Below are 16111 nucleotides of genomic sequence, written 5' to 3' on the forward strand. Positions count from 1 at the left end.
GTAATAATATCCAGAGGTAATAGAGAAAATGCCCAGGAAGATCAGTCTATGATAGGAAGCTTGCCTCAATAGTGGAGGAGTACAGTTAGGACAGAGAAGGGACCACTGTGACAGTGACAGTTGTAAATGATTACTCTGGGCAAGAACTGTGTGCTGAAAGGAGAGATATCATGTGATATGCATGATACCTCTTCAGTAACAATATTGCAAAACACAGTGTCTAAAAGGGGAAAATGGAAGAAAGAAGAAGAGGAAGAAGAATAAAGAAGCAGGAGGAGGAAGATGAGAAGAGGAAGAAGAAAGAAGAGCAAGAAGGAGGAGGAGAAGAAGAAGGAGGAGAAGAAGAAGATGAAGAAGAAGAAGAAGATGAAGAAGAAGAAGAAGAGAAAGAAGGAGAGAAGGAGAAGGAGAAGAAGAAGGAGGAGGAGGAGGAGAAGGAGAAGGAGGAGGAGAAGAAGAAGAAGAAGGAGAAGAAGAAGAAGAAGAAGAAGAAGAAGAAGAGAAGAAGAAGAAGAAGAAGAAGAAGAAGAAGAAGAAGAAGAAGAAGAAGAAGAAGAAGAAGAAGAAGAAGAAGAAGAAGAAGAAGAAGAAGAAGAAGAAGAAGAAGGCTGACGGGGAAGGGGAAAACGTATGAGGGAAACTGGGGACATTGGTGGCAGGAAGTGTGCACTGGTGAAGGGTGTCGGACATGGCATGGTATGTATGAAACTCAATCATGAATGACTTTGTAACTGTATATCATGGTGATACAATTAAATTATTTATTTATAAAAATACAAATAAAACAGGGGCATCATCCTGTTTTAAAGGATTGAGCCTTTGCACATGACACAGAGGAAAAGAATAGGACACTCACCAACAACAGCTATTTGGGACAGAAGCTTGATTACTGACATGGGTGGGGATGAGATGGAACCATGATGTGGAGGGGATCCTCTGCTCTGGGCCCTGACTAAGGTACCCTCTGTGTAGCGATGAAAGGTGAGGGACAGAAAGGTCCTCTGGAAGCCTCTGGAGAGCAGATTCATCAGTGGCTGTCTCCTGCAGCAAAACTGGGGAGAAGGTGGCCCAACAGTGACACTAAAGCTCCCCACCTTTTATTCCTCTTTCTTAAAAAGAAAGATGTGAGGGAGTGGGGACAATTCTCCTTCATCTGTGGCTTCTGAAGACTTTTAAGCATCCAAAGTTAGATACAAGTAACTAGAAGACAGGAAAGTGGCCATCACATGCTTGGTGGATCAACAGCTCCACTGCTCTGCTTTCCATCTCAGCCACACCACCACCACCACAGTAAGGTGAAGAAGCCACAGTAGCCACAGCCTAGCACAGGGATGAGTCCTTCTTCCTGCTGTGGCCCATCTTTGGGTTACTTCTCTTCTCCACTGGCCAGAGGAGGGACAGGAGAGAGACTCATGGGAGAGGCTGGGAGCTGGGCACACTCAGTTCACTGATGCCACCACCAGTTTCCATCATAGTCCTTTCAACCTGCTGAAAAGAAACCTGTAGGGCATGAGCCCACAAATCCCTCATTTGGCCCTTGTACAATCAATCATGAAAAGGAAGCCTTTGACCATACTAGAGAGGGTCTTTGCAGCAAAGGTGAGTCCCTCGAGCTGGTTAGTTATTCTATGATCAAGACACCCGTCTCCTAATGGGCTGAGCATCAGACCCAACCACAGCTATACACAGTTCATCTCTTACCCTGTGCTTGCCCTCCTAGTACCTCCCCCAACACTACTTCTTTCTTCTCTTCTACTCCTACTCCTCTTCTCTTTCTCCACCCCTTCCTCCTCTTCCTCCTACTCTTTACTTTCTTCTTTCCTTTCTTTCTTTCACTCAAGTCCACATGGTGGTGCTCAGGAGTGACCCCTGGCAGTGGTGCAGGTGTCACATACGTTACCAGGATACTTGAGTCTGGATAGGTAGGATGCAAAGCAGGTGCCTTAAACCCTGTACTCTCATTCCATCCCTTTATTCCAAGGGTCTACTCTGATTTCCTCCCCCACACTTTAGTTAAAGGAGTGCTTCACGCAACTAGAGCCCAGACTCTATGATCTTCTTTCCCAAAGAATGAGTCTCTCTACCCACCAAGCCCCTCACATAAACATTCAATCACAAATGCTTCTTCACCTACTCTGACACATTTTCACTCACAAAGACTCCCTCACACACAGTCACATATATACATTCAATCACATTCATTCATATACTGTTGCACACAAACTCATACCATGCACTCACAACACTCACACACACAATGACAAACTGCCATGCTCACAATCACACTCTCACATACACACAATCCTATGCACATGCTCATATTCCCTCTTACACATTCCTGTGCATAATTTATTCTCTCACACACTACTATGCACATATTTACACTCTATTCCACACTTATGCACATTCACACACAATCTATATCTACACACACACACACACACACACACACACACAACACACGCGCACCCTGCCTCCAGGGCAGGGATTACAACCTAGACTGACCCTCCACAAGCAGGTTCCTCTGGGCCTGGAAGTGCTTAGTGGGCACTGCTGCAGAGGGAGCAGTGGAACTGGGGGGCATTTCTTAGTGGCACTGGCCATATGCCAAGCCTCCTGCTGAGATGTGAGACTTGAGGGCCAGTAGGCTCCTCTGCACTCACTTTGCAAACTGAGCATTTGCGCTTGCAAGCATGTGGTCTGCATGTGTTTGCAAGCAGGGGTGTCTGTGTGGGACCTGCTGATCAAACACATCGTAAGACTTTTTCTAAACTGGAAACTGTCATTAATAATCTGATTTTTATCTTTATGGGGCTTTGGCCTAGAGGTATCAGGCTTCCATATTATCACATTTCAGTCAAGCTCCAGGATCACTTGACATGATGTTTAATCTTCGCACATCAAAGAGGAGGGCAGGCTACATTTGTTGCTATTGTTGCCTGCACCCAAATCCATCTGCATTCAGCAGCGAAGGCTCCCACTCCCAGACACAGGAATTCTACCCTCTTGCCACCTTCAGCCTCCCAGACACTTCAAAGAGGAGGGGAAGGAGGGGAGAAGAAGAGAAGGAAGAGGAGGAGGAGGAGGAATAGAAGGAAAAAGAGGAGGAGGAGGAATAGAAGAGGGGGAGGATTATTAAATGAATAAAAATTAAAGGGGGGTGCTCGCTTCGGCAGCACATATACTAAAATTGGAACGATACAGAGAAGATTAGCATGGCCCCTGCGCAAGGATGACACGCAAATTCGTGAAGCGTTCCATATTTAAAAAAAAAATTAAAGGGGGGGCGGAATCGAGAATGGAGTTTTGTTTGTTTTCCAAGTGGTTTCACTTTATTAAAGTCGTGGACATGGTTCCAACATGCACAGCAGAGTGTGCACTAGAGCACATCTGTCTGATTTTGCTCTTAAATAAGAACTGAAAATTTCATGTTTCTGTGCTCTCTCTTTCCTCCAAGGAGCTCACAGTGCTATGGGAACTTCTCAAGGGAAGTGGCAGCCACCTTGTCATTCCCCTAAGTCTCTGCATGGTTACAGAGCCAATGAGACTTATCAGTCAGAGGCAGCGCTAGTACCTGTTACCTACCTGAGGGCCCCCCACACCATGTCCCAATGTGACTAGTCTAGAGTGCGCTGGAGGAAGTACTGATCTAATCAGGGCAACCCTCTGCTTCCCTGCAGCCCAGAGAATGTGGGAGCAGGGGCAGTCTTTAGGTAAATCTGCAGGGAAGCAAAGAGGAGCAGGAAAAGCGGGGGATTCCTTGTATGGAACAAGTGTGAAATCTTGAGATGCTGAGGGTCACTGACCTTCTCAGGATCATGCCAGAATCACACACAACAACACACGCATGCACACACTTCCCATACAAGCGTCCACACACTCTCACCCACCATTGCACCATATGCATTCGCACCATATGCTACCTGTCTCACACACACAGACTTGCATCACACATCATACCTACTGCACATCTGCTATGTCTTAAAATCACAACATGGGATTCATCTACTGGAGGCTGCATGGCCTTCCCTGGACTGCCTGTGGGCACTTGGGAAGAGGGAGGAAGTAGCTGGGCTACTACCAATACCACAGTATTGGTCCCTATCTGTACTATGAAAGTTCAGGAATGGAGAGATTGGACAGTGGGTAGGGCACTTGCCTTCACGCAGCAGATTTGATCTCACTACCTGATATGGTTACCTGAGCCTACCAGGAGTGTACAGTCAAGAGTAAATCATGAGCACCACAGGTATGGCTGGAAAAAAAAAAGGCAAAACAAAAGTTTGGTCTAGCTATCCCAGGCTCCATCCTAGGATCAGCGCAAGGACCAAGACCGCAAACCACAGAAGATGTATTAAAATGACACTAAGGGAACAGAACTTCTAGAACCACAAAGAAAGACTTCACCATAAGTTCCATCCTTGACCTATGCAGAGACTGAGATCTCTGGATACAGAGACCTGACTTTACCACCAGGATGAAGCAGAAGTCTCCCATACACCACAAAAGCACCAACAGTAGAAAAAATGAATTAGAACGGACCCTCTAGTTAATCCCATGACAATATACTCCAAGGATGGAGAAACCTTGTATCTCTTAGGCCAAGAGAATTCTTTTTCGAATGACCCCAATGTTTACTGTGCCTATGCAGGAGGGGAAAAATAATAAATATATAAAAAAGAGACAAAATAATCTTTATTTTTAATCTACCTAGTTTTTGTCAATATCTTTGAATCAGTGTGGATATTGAACTGGTTGTCTCCATTTTTTTTTAATTATTTATTTTTCCTTTCTTCTCTCTTCTTCCGTTTTGTGCTCTGTCATGATTTTTTTTTTTAATCAGGCAAGTATATGGTGCCTATCTTTATTGCTGTAGTGCTCACTGGATATTTATTCGATACTTCTTTTTATACTGTTGTGGTGTTTCACCTTCTTCTTTCCCTTCGTCTCCCAAACCGAGGATGAGAGCCTCTAGAAGGACTCTGCCCATTTTCGGCATATTTGATTTTTACCCCATCTTATTACTTTTCTCTTCTTCAAACAAAGCCACAAAACTTTAACTACCTAGTCCCACCTTCAAATTAGAGGGGGATATAATGGAGGTACCATGACCAAACAGTTGTAAGATCACTAAGTAGTAAGCTAGGCACAGAGGGGACCACTCATTCTAGCAGCCCCAGGGGTGAGGGTGGAGGCTATGGGAGGCAGTACGAGAACAGGGGTGGAGGGAGGACAATTTGGTGGTGGAAATTCTCCTGACTCAATGTTAATATGTACCTAAAATATTACTGAGAACGATATGTAAGCCGCTATGATTAAAATAAAAATTATTAAAAAAAAAAGTTTGGTCTAATAGGGAAAATGCCAGATTGCGCTTTCTTCCTAGATGTCAAGTCCTCAAAATATCCAGGAAAGATCGTCCCCTTCTAGCAGCCCTACCCTATACTGCTTTCACTTGGAATAAAGCATTCTCAGGAAACTCGGTTCCAGGAGGGGTGTGTGTGTGTGTGTGTGTGTGTGTGTGTGTGTGCGCGCGCGCGCACGCGTGTGTATGTGTGTGTGTGTGTGAAAGAGAGAGAGAGAAAGAGAGAGAGAGCTAGGTGCTATGGTTTATAACATTGTTAAGATACTGTCTCATGCATAAAAAAAATTCCAGCACCATACCCTCCCCATTGTTTTTTCCCCACCATTGTCCCAATCTCACCCTCCCTGCTCAATCTTCCTTTCCCTCTCCCCACCCTGGTAAGCTTCCTACTGAAGTTTGTTGTATTTGGACATTGGTTGTTCCCTTATACATTTTTTATAAGGCACCTATAAAAGCGATCATTCTGTGTCTGTCCCTCTTGAGTTTAGACTCCATTGACACACTGAAGTCGTTAAGGTTTAGCTAGCTGACCTATCTTTCCAGAATTTGTCTGCACTAGAACAGAGAACTCTGGATACATCTACACAAACCACACATGGGCAGGTTCTGGATGCCAAGCTCTCAAAGAAGCTGTACATGCTTTCACCGGCCCCTCACCTGTGAATATAACTAAGTGCAACCACATGGCCTGTGAGCCCCTTCCTTAACTAGCTGCATGGGGCATCTCTCCTAAACTCATCTACCCTCCCTGGGTTCTGTTGGCTCTGCAAGGAATGCAGGTGGAGGCCAAGACTGCAGATCCATCCCCTGTATTCCCAGAAGGGCATGAACATCCAAGTACACCCAGACACACCTAAACATGGGCCTTCTCATACTCCTGTACATGGATGTATGTACATACAGTGAGACATGACACACACAAATGCACACAAGTATAATACACTTGCCTACTTGCATAGACAGGCATGCCTGTATAGCAAGGCACAACTTCGATACGCCATGCATGTATGCATACATGTGTGCACACATACACACACACACAAAGTGATCCAATGACTGCAAGGAAGGGAGATGATTGCATGACAGAGAAGGATCTAGAAGCACCTCAGCAACAATTCATACCATGGCCTATCTCCTCCCAAACTCTGTGACCTTGAATAAGTCATTTGAAATGTCAAAACCTCAGTTTCCCTATAAACCAGAAGATGCAGAAAGTGTGAGTAGACTCAAGTCTGCCTCCTAGAAGATGACTCTCAGTGACTCTCATCAAGCCTCTGAGCTGAGAAAAGTGCCAGAATAGGGCTGGGGCTGGGCTGTGGGAATAGGGCTAAGGGAAGCGGTCAGAATGTTAAAATGTACCTGGAATATTACTGTGAACGATATGTAAGCCACTATGATTAAAATAAAAATTATATTAAAAATAAAAAAGAATGGGACTCTCAGCTCTGCTCATCAGGAGCCACACCACACTCAGAGTCCTTCCTGAGTACCCTTGACAAGGCTTCTGAGGTCAAAACTTTTACTCCTGAGAGAGGCACCTGTTACTGATCAAATATTTTGATCAAAAGGAGGAGGGAGATTAGGGACATTGGTAATGGGAATGTTGCACTGGTGAAGGGGGGTGTTCTTTCCATGTCTGAAACCCAACCACAATCATGTTTAGAATCAAGGTGTTTAAATAAAAATATTTAAAAAAAAAACTGGATTTGAACGAAAGCCCAGAATTTGTGGCATCATTGTACAAAGTGCCCCACATCTAACAACATAGAGGAAAATTGCAGAATTTTGCTGTTTATAACTTGAAATAGTGACTGGAGAATCTGTGGTAAGAGGTGTGTGCAAAATTGTATTTCATGCATCATATATATACAGAGGTATATATATTGAGAAATCCATGCTCTGTAACTGTTTATAATATGGTGTTAGGGACTGTGAATTCTCACTTGCAGAGATTTTCATTAATTAATCAACCTTTTTATTGAATCATCATGATTTGCTCGTTATTCATGCACACAATGTTTCACCAGTTTCCCAAAGACCCCTCTTATTTAATACCCCATTTGCCATTAAGCTCAGTTCTGTGACTAACACTCTAGTTCTGTTGTCTTGGGTCATTTGTTGCTCCCTTACTATATCTCTTTATATCTCATATATGAGAGCAATCTGTCTATATCTATTCCTCTTTTTTCTGACTGACTTTCCTCAGCATAACACTCTGGTTCCAGCCTCATAGTGGAAAATTCTATTTCATCTTTTCTTATAGCTGCATAGTATTCCATTGTGTACCATGATTTCTTAATCTATATAGTTTTCATTGAACAATTATGTTGTTTCCATAGCCTATTATACTAAGTGCTGCAATGAACGTAAGTATACATAAATTATATAGAATTAAGGTTTTTGTGTTTAAAGGATTGTTGCCAGAAGTGATAGCATTGAGTCCTATGTGAGTTCTAGTCATTCTTTTGTGAGAAATCTCCATATTGCTTTCCATGACAGTTGAACCAGGTGACATTGTCAAGAACAGTAAATGAGGATTCCTTTCTCAGCACATTCCCACCAGTTCTTGTTCTTTCCAGTCATTTTAATTTCTCACTTGCAGACCCTTTGCATTTTGTTCACTAAACATGTGAGGTACCCATAACTTTATCTGGAGAGGTGTGTCCAAGCGTGTAGTTTCTCATTCTTCAGACATAACTTACTGGCATTATCTAACTCTTCATTAGTCCCACTTCATGGTCATCCCACCCAGGATAAAATGTTCCCTTTAACTATAATGCTGGTATCATACATATTCAGCTTCCACTAGCTAGAACACTGATCGATGAGGTCACCAACCATGGAGGAGAAATCAAATTATGGTCATTGATCATTTTTGCAAAGTCTATTTTATTTCCTTTAACTTGATCATTTTCCTGTCAATATATTTTATTGAATTTCATTTGAGAGCCTCAAACTGGAACCAGGGGTCACTCCCGTAATATGAGGTCAATAGTGATGCTCTGGCCCAGGAAATCACTGAGGCCATGCACAGTGCAGGGAATTAAATTCGAATCCCAGGATGTGAAAGAATGTGTTCTTCGGCCTGTCTTCACTCTCTAGTCCATGTTGCCAATTTTATTATCACTTCCTTTACATTTATTGCTTACTTTCTGTCCTCATTCACACTTCAGTTGCTCTCCCCTTTCTTGACTTTAATGCAGAGGTCTAGGTTTGACACCAGTTTTTCACACTGGTTTTCTCTAAGAACTTGTTAAAGTACCACTGCCATCATTTACTTACTGGTAGTAATAATACAAATTCCTGGAATTCATCTTACTAGGTTTAAATCAGGGTACCCTCTGGTCCTTCTTGAGTGGTATCCCATGATGCATGCATGCTCTTTTCTCCCTCTCTTAAATCATTGATAGTAAGTGAAGCCTTACCCAGGATGCTATTTCTGGTTGTCTTCTCCTGGACTACCTGGATAATGCAAAGTGATCTTCCTATGGTAAAGTCAGCTGATTTTTGTTTGAGGGCCACACCAGGCAGTGCTCAGGGCTTGTTCCTGGCTCTGTGCTTAGGAATCACTAATGATGCTCAGGAAATCATGAGTTATTGGCTTGTTGGCTGCATTCAAGGAAGTCCCGTGGACACTGTACTATCTCTCTGGTCCAATGTCAACTGACTGGCAAGTTAAATTACCTTCTGGTTTTTAATAACATATGTTTACAGGGAGCAGGAGCGTAGTGCAAGCAGTAGGGTGTTTGCCTTGCACGTGCTAACCTAGGATGGACATGTGATTCTATCCCTTGCGTCCTATATGGTCCTGCAAGCCAGGAGCGATTTTTGAGCGCATAGCCAGGAGTAACCTCTAAGAGTCACCGAGTGTGGCCCAAAAACAAAAACAAACAATTCAAAAAAAATCCTAACATACTTTTACAGGGACTAAAGCAATAATATAGAAGGCAGGATGCTTCCTTTTCCTACACCCAACCCAAATTTAATCTGTAGCATCCCATATAGAACCCTGAGTACTTCCAAGAGTGATTTCTGAGTGCAAAGCCAGGAGTAAACCTTAGAACTGTAGAGTGTCTAGGGGCCAGAGCGGTGGTGCAAGTATCACCTTGCCCGCGCTAGCCTAGAACTGACCGCAGTTTGAACCCCCACATCCCATATGGTCCCCCAAGCTAGGAGCAATTTCTGAGTGCATAGCCAGGAGTAACCACTGAGCATCACTGGGTGTGGGCCCAAAACAAAACAAAACTAAAAAAGAATTGTAGAGTATGTCTCCAAAACAAAACAAAACAAACAAACAACAACAGAAACTTCACATGGTTCAGGAATTATGATGTGTACACCTGGGGGGGGGATGTCACAGGGCATTCTTATTTTTATAACACTTGAGTTTTACTGTATGTGATTAATATTTTACTATTCCCTCACTAATTGCCTGAAGATAGGTACTCAGGCCTCAGGCCCAGTATACTCAGTTCCTCCTAGATCATGCCACGCATGCTATGAGATATAGACATTGTTAATGGTCACCAGGCTATGCGTGGCCATGCTAGGTAGAAAGGTAGCAAATATAGGGCCTCAGCTAAGCATGTTCCTTCCCACCTGAATTTGGCAAAGTGCTAAATTCACTTGAAACAACACATATAAGAAAGAACTGGAGAGATAGGGGGCTGGAGCAATAGTTCAGCAATAGGACATTTACCTTGCATGTGGCTGACCCAGGATGGATCTGGGTTCAATCCTTAGCATCCGTTATGGTCCCCAAAGCCGGGAGCTATTTCTGAGCACATAAACAGGAGTAACCCCTGAGTGTCACTGGGTGTGGTCCAAAAACAACAACAGTGGTTCCCTGTGTGTGACACCAGGCGGGGAAAATCCGCGAAAGTACACCGGCCCAGTGGGGCTCAGCTGTGAAAGACTGTGAGTGTGACCTGTCTATGTCTGTCTACTGTCCTCTTGCGTGAAACTCTTGCGAGTGGGGCAAAAAGAGCCTCCAGAAACCTCGCTCGCCCAGACGCCATTTTCAGGGAGGGACTTCAGAGCATAAAAACCGGCTAACCTTTGCAAAAGCTGGTTCGCTGTGTGTGACACCAGGCGGGGAAAATCCGCGAAAGTACACCGGCCCAGTGGGGCTCAGCTGTGAAAGACTGTGAGTGTGACCTGTCTATGCCTGTCTACTGTCCTCTTGCGTGAAACTCTTGCGAGTGGGGCAAAAAGAGCCTCCAGAAACCTCGCTCGCCCAGACGCCATTTTCAGGGAGGGACTTCAGAGCATAAAAACCGGCTAACCTTTGCAAAAGCTGGCTCCCTGTGTGTGACACCAGGCGGGGAAAATCCGCGAAAGTACACCGGCCCAGTGGGGCTCAGCTGTGAAAGACTGTGAATGTGACCTGTCTATGTCTGTCTACTGTCCTATTGCGTGAAACTCTTGCGAGTGGGGCAAAAAGAGGCTCAGAGGAACACGGCCGCTCCGCTTCGCTACGCGGCCGTGCACTCTTTCTAAGGAAAGAACACCATTGCAACAAGAAGGAAAAATCACACTAAGAACGGCGCTATATCACAGAAGCAAACATTTCTCTCTGGACTGTCTTCTCTGTTGCATGCTCGGGCCTAAGATTTGACCCAGTGTGAGGCTTCATCCACGGAGGACTCCCCTCCCTTAGAGGCAAGTCAGCCCATCCAGAAAGGGAGGAGCCAGAGGAGTGTGCTGCCTACATCATATAGACAATGAATACCACCACAACACGTAGAAAAACCCACAATACAAGTGTGACAATGGGGAAACAACGCAGGCCAGCATCAGACATAGAGAATGAAGATGACAATTCTGAGGACCAGATAATGACTGAACAACTAATCAACCTCTCAGATAAGGACTTTAGACTAGCAATATGGAAGGTGCTCAACAGACTCCAAGAAACCATGGATCGAGTTGAACAGAACACTAATAAGAACCAAGAAAATATGAAGGCAGAAATGACAAAACTCCAAACTGAAATAACATGTCAACTAACAGGACTGAAAAAGTCAGTAAACGAAGTGAATGACAAAATGGATAAGCTCTGGGACAGGGTATCAGAAGCTGAGAATAGACTTGGTGCTGTGGAAGATGAGATACATAACAATTCCATACAGCAAGAGAGATTGGACAAAAAACTTAAAGCAAATGAGCAGACAATGGAAAAATTAGTCAAAGAATGGGAACAGACAAAAATAGAAGTCTATGATAAGATCAACAGAAACAACTTAAGAATCATTGGAGTCCCAGAGACCCAGGAAGAAAATTTCCAGGAAGAATCAATGGTCAAGAACATCATTAAAGAGAAACTTCCAGAGCTAAAGAATATATGTGATCAAATCCTGCATGCCCGAAGAGTACCAACCAAAAGAGACCCCAGAAAAACCACCCCAAGACACATCCTAGTCACAATGACAAATCCCACAGATAGAGACAGAATTCTGAAAACAGCAAGATCAAAAGGGGAAATCATGTTCAAGCAAGCTTCCCTGAGATTTACAGCAGACCTGTCACCAGAAACGCTCAATGCCAGAAAGCAGTGGTGGGATATTGTGACAAGACTGAATGAAATGAATGCTTCACCCAGAATACTATACCCAGCAAAACTCACTTTCCGGTTTGATGGAAGAATACATGGTTTCACAGACAAAAAACAGCTCAGAAACTTCACAGACACAAAACCAGTCTTAAGAGAAAAACTGAAAGACCTAATCTAAGACAAGACTACCCAAAAGACACACCAAATTTTGAAATAAAGATGGCGTTAAATCCCAGGACAATTCTTTCTCTCAACGTCAATGGACTAAATGCACCAGTTAAGAGACACAGAGTGGCTAAATGGATCAAAAAACTCAATCCAACCTTCTGCTGCCTACAAGAAACGCACCTGAATAGTCAGAACAAACATAGACTCAAAATAAAAGGCTGGAGAAAAGTTATCCAAGCAAACAACACCCATAAAAAAGCTGGAGTGGCCATACTAATATCAGATAATGCAAACTTTATACTCAGGAAGGTTGTAAGGGACAAAGACGGACATTTTATATTAATCAAGGGGTACGTAGAGCAGGAAGAATTCACTCTCCTAAACATATATGCACCGAATGAGGGGCCAGCAAAATATTTAATACAACTGTTGACAAATCTGAAAAATAATATCAACAACAACACAATAATTGTGGGGGACCTTAACACGGCTTTGTCAACACTGGACAGGTCAACCAGACTGAAACCCAACAAGAATATACTAGACCTGAGGAGAGAAATGGAAGAAAGAGGCCTAGTGGATATATATAGGACACTCCATCCCCAGAAACCTGGATACACATTCTTCTCCAATGTACATGGGACATTCTCCAGGATAGACTACATGCTGGCACATAAAACATACCTCCATAAGATCAAGAGGATAGAAATTTTGCAGACTACCTTCGCTGACCACAAGGCTCTGAAATTATTTGTGAACTCCAAAGGGACTCAGAAGAAACACTTTAACACCTGGAAGTTAAACAGCCTCATGCTCAATAACCAGTGGGTCCGAGATGAAATCAAGGAGGAAATAAAAAGGTTCCTGGAAACAAATGACAATAAAGACACAAACTCTCAGAACCTATGGGACACAGCAAAAGCAGTACTGAGAGGAAAATTTATAGCTTTGCAAGCACACATCAGGAAGGAAGAAGGAGCTTACCTGAGTAGCTTAATGACACAGCTAATAGAACTAGAAAATGATCAACAAAAAGACCCAAGAATAGGAAGACAGAAGGAAATAACAAAGCTGAGAGCAGAAATCAACGAAGTGGAAACTCAAAAAACAATCCGAAAGATCAACGAAAGCAGAAGTTGGTTCTTTGAAAAAATAAACAAGATTGATAGACCACTGGCAAACCTAACAAAGAAAGAGAGAGAGAGAAACTTGATAACTCGTATCAGGAATGAAAAAGGAGAGATCACTACTGATATGACAGAGATTCAAAGGGTAATCAGAAACTACTTTGAAAAACTCTACGCCACTAAAAATGAGAACCTGGAAGAAATGGATAAATTCTTGGACTCTTATAATCTTCCACGGTTGAAGGAAGAGGATGTAGCATATCTAAACACCCCCATCACCATTGATGAAATTAAAACAGTAATCAAATGTCTGCCGAAAAACAAAAGCCCAGGTCCAGATGGATTCACTAATGAATTCTATCAAACTTTCCAAGAGGAACTACTGCCAATCTTGGCAAGACTCTTTCATGAAATTGAACAAACAGAAACACTTCCAAATAGCTTTTATGAAGCCAACATCACCTTGATACCTAAACCAGACAGAGACGCTACCAAAAAAGAAAATTACAGACCAATATCACTGATGAATGCAGATGCAAAGATCCTCAACAAAATCCTGGCAAATAGGATTCAATGCCTCGTTAAGAAGATCATCCACTACGATCAAGTAGGTTTCATCCCAGGAATGCAAGGCTGGTTTAACATCCGTAAATCTATCAACATAATACACAACATCAATAACAAGAAAAATAAAAACCACATGATCATATCAATAGATGCAGAGAAAGCATTTGACAAGGTCCAACACCCATTCTTGATCAAAACTCTCAGCAAGATGGGAATGGAGGGAACCTTTCTCAATATAGTGAAGGCCATCTACCACAAGCCAGTGGCAAATATTATCCTCAATGGAGAAAAACTGAAAGCCTTCCCTCTAAATTCTGGCACAAGACAAGGCTGTCCTCTCTCACCACTCCTATTCAACATAGCACTGGAAGTACTTGCTATAGCGATTAGGCAAGAAAAGGATATCAAGGGAATCCAGATAGGAAAGGAAGAAGTCAAGCTCTCACTGTTTGCAGATGACATGATACTCTACTTAGAAAACCCTAAAGACTCTATCAAAAAGCTTCTAGAAACAATAGACTCATATAGCAAGGTGGCAGGCTACAAAATTAACACACAAAAATCAATGGCCTTTCTATATACCAATAGTAATAAGGATGAAATGGACATTAAGAAAACAACCCCATTCACAATAGTACCACACAAACTCAAATATCTTGGAATCAACTTGACTAAATATGTGAAGGACCTATACAAAGAAAACTATAAAACTCTGCTCCAAGAAATAAGAGAGGACACACGGAAATGGAAACACATACCCTGCTCATGGATTGGAAGGATTAACATCATCAAAATGGCAATACTCCCCAAGGCATTATACAGATTTAATGCCATCCCTCTAAAGATACCCATGACATTCTTCAAAGAAGTGGATCAGACACTTTTGAAATTCATTTGGAACAATAAACACCCTCGAATAGCTAAAGCAATCATTGGGAAAAAGAATATGGGAGGAATTACTTTTCCCAACTTTAAACTGTACTACAAAGCAACAGTTATCAAAACAGCATGGTATTGGAATAAGGATAGGTCCTCAGATCAGTGGAATAGGCTTGAATACTCAGAAAATGTTCCCCAGAGATACAACCATCTAATTTTTGATAAAGGAGCAGGAAATCCTAAATGGAGCAGGGAAAGCCTCTTCAACAAGTGGTGTTGGCACAATTGGATAGCCACTTGCAAAAAATTAAACTTAGACCCCCAGCTAACATCATGTACAAAGGTAAAATCCAAATGGATTAAAGACCTCGATATCAGCCCCAAAACCATAAGATATATAGAACAGCACATAGGCAAAACACTCCAGGACATTACAGGCATCTTCAAGGAGGAAACTGCACTCTCCAAGCAAGTGAAAGCAGAGATTAACAGATGGGAATATATTAAGCTGAGAAGCTTCTGCACCTCAAAGGAAATAGTGCCCAGGATACAAGAGCCACCCACTGAGTGGGAAAAACTATTCACCCAATACCCATCAGATAAGGGGCTAATCTCCAAAATATACAAGGCACTGACAGAACTTTACAAGAAAAAAACATCTAACCCCATCAAAAAATGGGGAGAAGAAATGAACAGACACTTTGACAAAGAAGAAATACAAATGGCCAAAAGACACATGAAAAAATGTTCCACATCACTAATCATCAGGGAGATGCAAATCAAAACAACGATGAGATACCACCTCACACCCCAGAGAATGGCACACATCACAAAGAATGAGAATAAACAGTGTTGGCGGGGATGTGGAGAGAAAGGAACTCTTATCCACTGCTGGTGGGAATGCTGTCTAGTTCAACCTTTATGGAAAGCGATATGGAGATTCCTCCAAAAACTGGAAATCGAGCTCCCATACGATCCAGCTATACCACTCCTAGGAATATACCCTAGGAACACAAAAATACAATACAAAAACCCCTTCCTTACACCTATATTCATTGCAGCTCTATTTACCATAGCAAGACTCTGGAAACAACCAAGATGCCCTTCAACAGACGAATGGCTAAAGAAACTGTGGTACAGGGGCTGGAGAGATAGCATGGAGGTAAGGCGTTTGCCTTTCATGCAGAAGGTCATCAGTTCAAATCCCGGCGTCCCATATGGTCCCCCGTGCCTGCCAGGAGCAATTTCTGAGCATGGAGCCAGGAATAACCCCTGAGCACCGCCGGGTGTGACCCCAAAAAAAAAAAAAAAAGAAACTGTGGTACATATACACAATGGAATATTATGCAGCTGTCAGGAGAGATGAAGTCATGAAATTTTCCTATACATGGATGTACATGGAATCTATTATGCTGAGTGAAATAAGTCAGAGAGAGAGAGAAAAACGCAGAA

General features: G+C 42.8%; 1 long non-coding RNA gene and 1 other non-coding gene across 2 annotated transcripts in view; both read left to right on the forward strand.

Moving 5' to 3' along the window:
* LOC126003410 (uncharacterized) overlaps positions 1–16111 on the forward strand; it is a 612343-nt gene that overhangs the window by 513631 nt on the left and 82601 nt on the right. The gene's annotated exons all lie outside the window — the stretch shown is intronic.
* LOC126005564 (U6 spliceosomal RNA) lies at positions 3161–3267 on the forward strand. Its single transcript, XR_007494613.1, has one exon. It is a non-coding gene; the product is annotated as a U6 spliceosomal RNA (small nuclear RNA).

This window comes from Suncus etruscus, chromosome 3, assembly GCF_024139225.1.
Source record: "Suncus etruscus isolate mSunEtr1 chromosome 3, mSunEtr1.pri.cur, whole genome shotgun sequence".
NCBI classification, from domain to species: Eukaryota; Metazoa; Chordata; class Mammalia; order Eulipotyphla; family Soricidae; genus Suncus; species Suncus etruscus.